Here is a 10,754-nt window from a genome sequence, read left to right on the forward strand (position 1 = left end):
CCTGCCCCTCCTACACAGCCCCCAGCACAGCCACCCTCTGGGCCATGAAGGTGCAGTGGTGACTGACCATGGGTGGGGACCTCAGTCCCACTGTTTCCATCTGGGAGCTCATGGGCTTGCGATTTCCAAACATCCCTCCCCGTCAAAAGTGTTCACCCACCACGTGTCATATGCCACCCCTGTATGCATCTTGTTTGTCTTATCTGTTTTCCTCCCCAACCTACCTCCCCAAATATACCTACTTCCCCTACCCCACATTCCACTCTCATCTGAAAAAAAAATAAAAAAGGGCAATCTGCTCCCAAAAGAAAAAAAATTACGCCTCATACATAGCTGCCCGTTTTGCACACATGTCCACTGGACACATGAAATGTTATTTAATTGGCATTACAAACATACTTTTTTGTCCTCACCCCTCTCTCAGGGGTTGAAGGGTTCATATCTACCTCCAAATTTATTGCATATGCACAGCTGTTGCTGTTGTAGAAATGGGAAGCTATGGACCTTTCCTATACCTGTCCTGCACATCCCGAGCTATTTTCCATACTGTCTTTCCCTGTTTGTGTCCCTTTTTCACCACTTTCCTATCTCCCCATTTTTCTTTTCTTTCAATGAAACTAGCGCAGGGGTTAGCGGGAGTAAGCACTATTAAGCAGTAGTTAACGGGTTTGCGTGAGTATGTGCTTGGCTAAGCAATGCGCAGCAATGCACAAACCCACGCAAACCCACTTACAACTGCTTAGAAGTGCCTTAGTCACTCTGTGTTGAGGGCCTTTGTTCTGCTCAGGAGCAAAATAAAACACCTCTGTAAGTCTTGAACCCTGGACCTTGTACAAACTACACAACATGAAGCACCATTAAGCCACTATAGACATACATCAAGTTGGTGCTTAAATAATTATATCATGCATCAGAATGAGTGAATGTAAAGGAAAATTAGGAATACCATACCACACAATTTGTTCTGTGGATGTTGACCAACAGTTGTTGTGGGATTACATTACATGACTGTGATATGAAAAGCAGCCATTCTAGCAGGAAATAATATTACACCATCACTTTACAACCCCACACAGTATCACAGCAGGATAAACACTGGCATATCTGTTTAGGGCAGAGGCCATACCTCCCAAATGTCCCTAATTTTCAGGGATGTCCCTGATTTTGACACAAATTTTAGCTCTGTCCCTCTGAAGCCCTCCTAAAACTTCTGACTTTGGCCAGAAAGGTGGTGAATTACACTTAATGAATAATGACAGTAATTAAGAGTTAGACACTTCTTTTACTTCAGAAAATGTGTATTAATTCATATGCTCTGATTCTCTCAATGTTTCAACTTAATGGCACTAATATTTTAAAGGTGTCCCTGATTGTTCCTGTCTTTTTCTTGATTTTTCCCTGAGTCTGTTCAAATATGTACCTGATTGGTTGAGAGATCTGGCAGAGGCAGAAACACAGAGGCATATTAGCCTTTCTCTGTTATACACTGTACAAATAACTTTGGAAGGAGTTTCGGAAGCATACCATTATGTAGGAATACAACACTGAAATACACATGGATGTAGCCATGTACTGGTAGCAACCAACTATAAGAATGCCATTGCTCTATTGCTGAAAAGACCTATGTGGTGCACAGACAAAACATAACATGCTATTCCCTGGCTATCATGTGGATAGGTCCACAGTTGGGAGTTACGCAGACAGACTACTTGCCTTGATAAACTAACATGTACACAGCAACTCTGTAAGTCCAGCAAGATAAAATCCACACAATACTACTTACGCTCTCTGTACTTCTTCAACCCTACCCAAATGTAGAATATACCCATGTGTGCAGGGTCTACCAAGGATGTAGGTAAGCATACTCACTGTACTGAAATGTGTCCAGTTTTCTTCTGAGCAGCTTGTGCTAATGTCAACACTAAAAAAGCACAAACTGTTTAGAACTGAGAAAATGAATATTCACAGTATAGCAGTTCACAAACAATTCTTGTGCCAAAGGAATACATCTCTATAACTAGCTTTGTATGGCAGTTAATTGTAATAGTTGAAAATAAAGTACATATTTCCATGTATCTTGGGGTAGCATTTTGAGGGATGAGTACATTTCTACACTGACAAGTGGGTACTGGAAGCAGCAACATTAGGTTTGAGTACAAAATATAAATCTCTGGCTACACCCCTGGCTTTTTATATAAGAACTATACCAACCTTTTATCTTAAACAATGATGTCTACACCAAACAAGGATGATCTCCATCTTGGAAAGCTGAAAGTGCCACGCCTACATGAGTTAGCAATTTATAGTACTGATGTGCTATGACAGTGATTATTGCAATTTCTACACAGCAGGCTGCATACAATTAGCAAATTGTGGTCACTAATTGGTGCAGAGGCCATCACATGCTCATGTGCAAATTCCTACAAAAGCAGGCTGCAATCTCTGCCAACAAACTCAATCACTCTATTGCAGAGACTGACAGAGAAAGAGAGAGAGAGAGAGAGAGAGACCGAGAAAAGGAAAAAGAAATATTACCAAATTATACAAAGGAAAGGTATGCAACACATATATATTTACTGGCATGTAGTAAATGTTATTGAAGAATAGTCTACATAATGTGAAACATTGATATGTGGCAGCAGTACTTCTTTATGCACAGATGTTCTGTTTAACTACTGTTATGGACAATATTGTGTGTACCTGTGGGCAGTGGGACATACCTGTGAAATGTGTAGCTCAGCATTAAATGTCAAGGATCTGATCCATGTTATCTGTGTTCTGTACAGTAGTGTGGCCAATGGCTGTTGGGGGGATTAGCGCTGACATTATATAAACATGGGTGTGACAGAACAACACATGCATGATAGTCATATTAAAGTGTAGCTTAACATTGGCAACTGCTGTAGCAGTCTAGTATGCTTATCTAGCATCTGTTGCCATATATATCCCCCCTAATGTTAGTCTGTTTTAATATGTGACACCTGTTTGTGTTGCAGAAAGGCCCAACAGTTCAGTTGTGAGGTCCAGGGACTTACAACAGTGTGGACCTTGTGTGTGTATGCCACACACATACGGAGAAATATGTATGTGTCATATATATTCACATCTGTATATGTGCATAGAGCAGGGGACATATTACAACTGTTTACGAAGGGGGGAGATATATATGTTGGTGAAGGTTAGTATGCACATATTTGTATGTAGGTATTACTGTGTGACAAACAAGACAGCATACAGTGCTGGTATATGACATGTGGTGGTTAAACACTGTGGGTGGTTTGTTCAGTTTGCAATGTTGAAGCCAGTAAGACCTGCTAAAGCTACCTGGGCTGTGAACACCTTCAATGCATTTATCCCAAGACTGTGCGATTTTATTATATTACTGTACACCTTACATCCTTTGTATAATTGATATTATCACTATGAAAGGTGAAATGTATATGTGCCTACATATATATGTACAAAAACGAAACAGAACAGATGAGGTGGCACTTAAATGACAGAACAATAAATTAATAAATTAATGATTTTAATCAATGTAAAGTTCTTTTCGTTTGTGTAGCTTACACAAACTTCTTCAGACATATAATAGCAGATAGCGTGTGCCTTAGAAACACAAACAGGCATCAGCTTAATGAAGCAATTAAACAATAAAATACTAATTAACTTTTAAAGAAGCTATACTAAAAAGTAGTACTGATAGTGATAATAATAGTAGTACAGAACCAGTATGTGCCAGAGACTCTGTGACCAACCAAAAGTGATTTTTAGAAAAGCTAAAAACCTTAAAAGTATTATTTGAACAACTGAAGCAGGGTGTAAGTAGATCCATAGGTATGTATAAATGTCAGTCTTGCAATTATTGCAAATACGTCACGGAATCTAATAGGTTCAAGCTAGAAGGTTATACATATAGAGTGAAACATTGAGTCAATTGCAACTCCAAAATGATTATTTATCTAGCTCAATGTCAAAGTTGTTTAGCATTCTATATTGGTAAGACGGAGCGATGTCTCCATGACCGTATTTATGAACACATCTGTGCCATTAGGAAAAACAAACATGACAACGCCCTGGCAAAACATGTCCTTTGCCACCCAGACCATTCCTTTAAATTTATGGTGATAGACCAGATCACCGAGAACAAAAGAAAGGGTCCAACTGGCTTAAAATTGGAAGAACTTGAACTCATCTGGCAGATTAGATTAAATGCATATAATGTCCCTGGTTTAAATGAAAACTGCTCTATCAGCAGTATTTTGAAGATTAAAAGTTTATTAAGATGAACTTGTTTGGAAATTATATCATATTACTTTAATTTAATTTGTTCAAGTACTGTTGTTTTAATATTTTTATTTTTCGAATTTATGGTTCTTATGTATTTTTTAGTTGCTTTTTTAGTTTTCATGTAGGAGGTTTAACACACAGCAGCCTGTACTATAAGTGGTTCTGTACTACTATTATTATCACTATCAGTACTACTTTTTAGTATAGCTTCTTTAAAAGATAATTAGTATTTTATTGTTTAATTGCTTCATTAAGCTGATGCCTGTTTGTGTTTATAAGGCACACGCTATCTGCTATTATATGTCTGAAGACGTTTGTGTAAGCTACACAAAGCATTGATTAAAATTATTAATTTATTAATTTATTATTCTGTCATTTAAGTGCCGCCTCATCTGTTCTGTTTTGTTTTTGTGCTTAACAGTTTGTCATAGCCTCTAGTCCATTTTCTACATATATATGTATATGTAGACAAATGAATGTGTATATGTCTATATATATATATATATATATATATATATATATATATATATATATATATATATATATATATATTTATTTATCTACATAAATATATATATATATATATATATATATATATATATATATATATATATATATATATATATATATATATATATATATATATATATATGGTTCTACCTGACATAGCGAAACCACACAACACCGACAACCACATCACCGACACCACATATTCGACAGTCCATAAACACGAAACCACACATAACCGACAATCTAAATAACCGACGGTACACAAACACGAACCCCATACACTAATAATAACCCACAAATTATTAAAACAAAACACATCCCCATTCCACAAACCACACACACAACACAAGCACACCAAAATCCTATGTTAACCCTAACCCACACTTTAACTCACTAACCTACCGCCTCCCTAACCCTAACTCACTTAACTCCACCCTCGCCTCCCTAACCCTAACCTAACTCACTTAACCCACCCCTATACGCCCCTAACCCTAACTCACTTAACCCCACCTATCGCTTCCTAAACCCTCCCTCACTTTAACCCTAACTAACTAACTCCCCCTATCCCCACAGACCACAATCTCCACACTTACCTGCCTCGCACCCAAGCGTCCGGCTACTACCCGCACTCACACAGCCTTTCCCCTTGTCGGCATCCTCGGCGTTGGTCTTGGCATCCGACGTGTCGGTCTTCTGCCTTGTCGTTGTTCTGCAACCCGCGATTCGGGTCGGTCTTCTACGATTTCGATCTTCTGGAGTCCGAATTCGCTGTCGGTCTTCATGCGTGTCAATTGAAGTCAGGTAGAACCATATATATATATATATATATATAGATTTATTTATATATACTCATACACATCTACATCTACATGTTGTAATAGATTCTCTGTACTGTTAACTGACTGTGATGGTCAATATGTTTGTGAATACGTCAAAGATATGTATCTGTGGGATAGCTTAGTGGGAAACTGTTTATGTTATGGTATTATGGGTCCTTGCTTTGATCCTAGCAAAAGCTGTGTATTCTGTTGCTAGGCAGAACAAGTGCTATTGCATACAGTGTGATTAAGTCCCTTGGTTTTAACTAGGGTGTGTCATTGGAGGCTAAAGCACTACCTCTATGATTATTGATTGATACCGATGTTGAATACATATCCTGTGTGTACTGTAGTACTAATTGCAGCTCTGTGCCTGTACAGCAAAGTATGGTGTATGTCCACATTGCTTGCATCCACTGTTTTGTGCGGTCCCTGTATTCATCACAGATTACATTTCTCAAGATTAAGGTTGTGTAAGTACTGACACACGGTACTGTATAGTACACACTAAAAGCTTATCTGGGTTGTCATACCTTTGTGTCCTGTAATTATGTTTGATGTGTGTGGGGGTATGTTTGTAACATGTCCTTTGACATATGCGTGGTAATACATATAACTGCATATCTAGCAACATTCATAGTGTACTACAGCAGTATGTGACCTATATTCCCAATTGTGCACATATTTTGGACACAGGTTTGCCATTAACAAGTTGCGTGGTATAATAGTAATACATTTACTGGACCTTACACTCATTGTGATGGATGATATATTTCTTTACACATCAGCTTGATGTATATCTGCTGTGGCTAGGTGGTGCATCGTGTTGCATACAGTGTGCCAGGTACTCTTGTATAGTCTTATATAGTGATTTAATTTTGTTGCTGTGCAGAACATGTTTCATTAGATAGAGAGTGAGCAAGGCACTTTCAAGCAGTTGTGGGGTGAGCAGTGATAAGTGGCAGTTACAGTGTTTCACTCTCAATTAGCTGATAGGTTGCTATATATGGCAGTTCAGTGATATCTGTACTGTATAATGTTAAATGTGCCATATGACTTGCTCAAACATATTTTTGTATTTATGTCTTCTACAGATCATGGCCCACCACAGGAACCTGAGTTACAGTAGTGCTGAAGATGATATCATTACTAGTAGTATGATTCAGCACTACCGTCTCATGTTCTCATGAACCAGCCAGGACCAGCAGGAGCATACTGCAATGTGGCAAGATGTTGTCTGCAGGGTCAATGAGGTAGGCCTGTATAACCGGACATATGAGCAGGTATGCCACCACTGCAGTGATCTTCTCAGACAAGCCCATCAGCGTGCTGCTGATGTGCGTAGATGACAGCTTGCAACAGGAGCTGGTGTTAATATCCATGCCCCCTCACCAGAGTGGAGGAGCTGCTCATGAGCCTGGTGGCACCTGCCCAACAACAACAGCAGCAGACATACACCATGATGGAGGTTGGAGCCACCCAGCAAGCACACATGGAGCATGCAGGTAACATGGCATATCTGTAGACTACTGTTATCTGATTTGGTAGATCATGCATATGTGAGATGTGGAGTGTGTCATTCAAAGATGTGGAATCTGTTGGTGAGCAATACTGATCATTTGGAACATAATCTGTAGCCCTGTGAATGTAAACTGTAAGATTTCAAACTCACAGTAGCAATGCCACAGTTGTGGCCACTGACAAACTGTCTCATCTCTATGTAGGTCCCTCTGGGGTGACATCAAGGCAGCGGACAGATGCTTTTGAGTGTGTTCTACATTTATTATTGTAAATAAAAAAGTGCATGTCATAGTTAAGGTGGAGGCCATGTACACATGTAACACACCTACCCATAATGCATGCTGTGCATGTTTGGTGTAAGAGCACGCACATCTCACTAATATGATTAGCTGCCTCAAACACATGCAATACCCAGACCATCTTAAACAAATGTGGCCAAACTGTAGTGACCACTGGATAGGTACAGTTGATACTCAACATACACATAACATACATATCGATGTCATACACAGAGCATTTTAACATGCTACACATAAAGGATTCCCAAACCCTCTGTAAAGACACACTCCAGTATCCAAAATCTCATCCACACATTACACATAATATACCTGAGGGGTAGAGGCCTATCCTGGGGCATTTAAACACTCTGCAACACACTACAGATTCATGTCAGGGAATGCTTCTTACTGGCCCCCTTACAAACTCACATAACAACTGGTTGTGAAATGGTGAATTTAGCCAAGGTAGTACAGTTCCGGCACAGCATGATTAGTGCTGGTTTGTGAAACATTTGTAGCCTTGAGTGACCACCTGATGCTTCATGATGATAGCCTATGGTACTATACCCCATCCAGTTATTGTAACAACAGTACTACACATAGCTGTCATTGCTACACACCATAATGATGCATGTGTGCACACATATGCAACTCTAAACAGTATGCATACCAATCACCATTTGCACAACTAACACATATATGTCTTGTGATGCTATTGAGTGACTAGGTCATATGAAACATATTGGGTATATGTAGTGTTTAAATATGCAGTTGTGTTTTAGCATGCCATGTCATGTATGAGACTGGCATGTCCAAAATATGATCTACACTCACCATAAGCACCGTAGATTGGGTATGTGGCTGATGGTATTCCATCAATTATCCATGCACCACTGATGGTGTTGTGTGAATACTCATCATGTATGTGCTAAAAATGTGTCCACAATTATTTGCTAAAGATGCAGAGGCTATAAATAGCATTGGATAACTATCTGACACACAGATACACATCCAGCAATGGTATGTACACCTGTGAGTTATGGTGCACAGTACATCACAGGGTTATAAATACCTGCACAGCAATGTTGTGTCCATGTATGCATTGTGTTCCACGGGGAGGGCCATCACCTAATAACAAAACACATGCATCAAAGCCATGTATACTGTTAGTAACAAGGACTGACTACACTTGCACTGCATGCTGTTGAGCAACACATGTCCTACATGCTGACGTGTTATATGACTGTTTTGCTTGTGATACAGTACTCCACCATCACCTGCTAGTGTGTATGTTCTGTGATTGCTGGTGTTGTGTGTGTCTGCTTTTGGGAGGAGTGTAGTTTTGTGTGTGTGCATATGTGCATGTGTGCATATGCGCATGTGCGCATGTGTGCATGTGTGCATGTGGTCTGAAGTCATGTTCAGGTCTTAAAGTGTGTTTCCTGTTTTGCTCTCACAGGTGGCGAGGTGGGGCTGGTTCAGTACAGCAGGGTATCTGATGTCACTGAGACAGACAGTGATGATGAGGATAGGTGTGTTGAGGCACAGGCAGGTTTGTCAGGGTCTGTTGTTGGGTCACCAATTGACAGTACATAAGTCTCCACACCATCCATGCACACAGTCATACTGCCTGTACATCCATCATCACCATTGCCCTTAGCCGAGGGACAGTGTACGGTTGGCACTGGCCATGACATTGTGGTATCTATGGGACATGTATCAGGACACAGCAGCCAAAGCCAGATGTCTGGAATGGTACCACATAGGCAGATGCCCAGGGGTTCTCGTCAGTGCACTGCTGGTCATCATGCCCCTGGTAGACGTGCCACACCTCTTTCTACCACACGCATGTTCCAGGCTGTCATGGAGGCACAGACATGAATGGAGCAGTACACCAGACAGGGGCTAAGGGCATAGAGGGCTCATTACACCTCTGTAAATGACAGTATCCATGACCTAGCAGGTGCCATATGTAACTACACTGAGGTCATTGATAGACATTGGGGTGAGACATTGGATGTCCTCCACAATGTCATGTCCATGTGTCAGGACAGTGTGGGATGGTTGAGACTTGGACTTGGATGTATGCCAGCAACATCACCAGCTGGAGGTCACAGTGGATGTCCAGCAAGTCACAGCTGCTCCCTTAGTGCCAGTACCAGTCCCAGCAATGTTGGGGGAGGCTGTCTATAGACCGTCCTAGCAGACCATGTGCACTTGGCTCTGGCCAGTCCCAGCAATGACCTGGATCCAGTGGACATATCTTAACCTCTTCGGATAGTACCCAATCTGGATTAGTACCTGATACTGTCTGTAGCACCCCTGCCAGGCACAGGTTCCGTATCCATGGCCAGAGATGGTGATTTGTAAAGCCTGCCAGGTACAGTCTGTAGCTGTCTCACAAATCCCTATATATGGCAGCCACATGGTGGAACTGTGTGCATACAGACACACACACATAAACCAGAAACCTAGGGCAAACACATACCTGTACACATGACATCAAAATTGGCCCACACACATGTCGATTGTATGGCTCAGTGTAGGCCTCTGGCAAACCAAAAACACGCCCTGTGCAAATGATGAAACCTGTGCCACCTCCTGTCATCTGTAACATTGATGCAGGAACAGGCTAACATGGTGCTGATGCACAGGGTGACTTTAATAAAGTATAGCAATGGTTGGATGTGTAGCATGTTGTCAGCAGTAAAGTGTAATGATATCCTTGAAGGTGTAGCTGAGCAGGCATGATGCATTAAAGCTGTAATTAGCAATGTTGTATTGTTTTCACCAGTGTTTATTCCAACTGTGTTTTGTTTGTCCATGTGCCACTTGGCTGCTGTGTGTAGTTGCATCAGCATGCGTTATACAGTGGACAGTAAGTGTGGGGTGTGTGCAACACACGTTTGCAGGTGTCCATTTGTGAACATGGTGGAGGTGCACTGTCTGCATGTACATGCATATTGGACACATGGGCAGGGTTACATGCCCTGTATTGGCCAGTGTTAACACTCCGCAGTTCCTTTTGGTGGCCAGTATGCATTGTACTACACACATTTTGGAACTTGAGTACGCATGTGTGTATATGACATGGGTTGACATTGTGCTGTGGGTGATGCTGTTGTCGCTATCTGTCATTGGTTTGCATTACTAAGGTTAACACTGTCCCAGCTGCATAATCCTTTAGTAATGCACACTGTTCACCTACAGGGTTGCATGGACCGTGCTACCACAAACACAAGAAATTCTCACTTATACAGTAAAAGTGCATTAGTCTCATGGACCCCTGCCATAAACTAAATAGATAATAGAAGGTGTGAAGTTGTACCAAAAAGAGTTA

Source organism: Protopterus annectens, chromosome 12.part0 (genome assembly GCF_019279795.1).
Source record: "Protopterus annectens isolate FY-2018-M chromosome 12.part0, PAN1.0, whole genome shotgun sequence".
Lineage (NCBI taxonomy): Eukaryota > Metazoa > Chordata > Ceratodontiformes > Protopteridae > Protopterus > Protopterus annectens.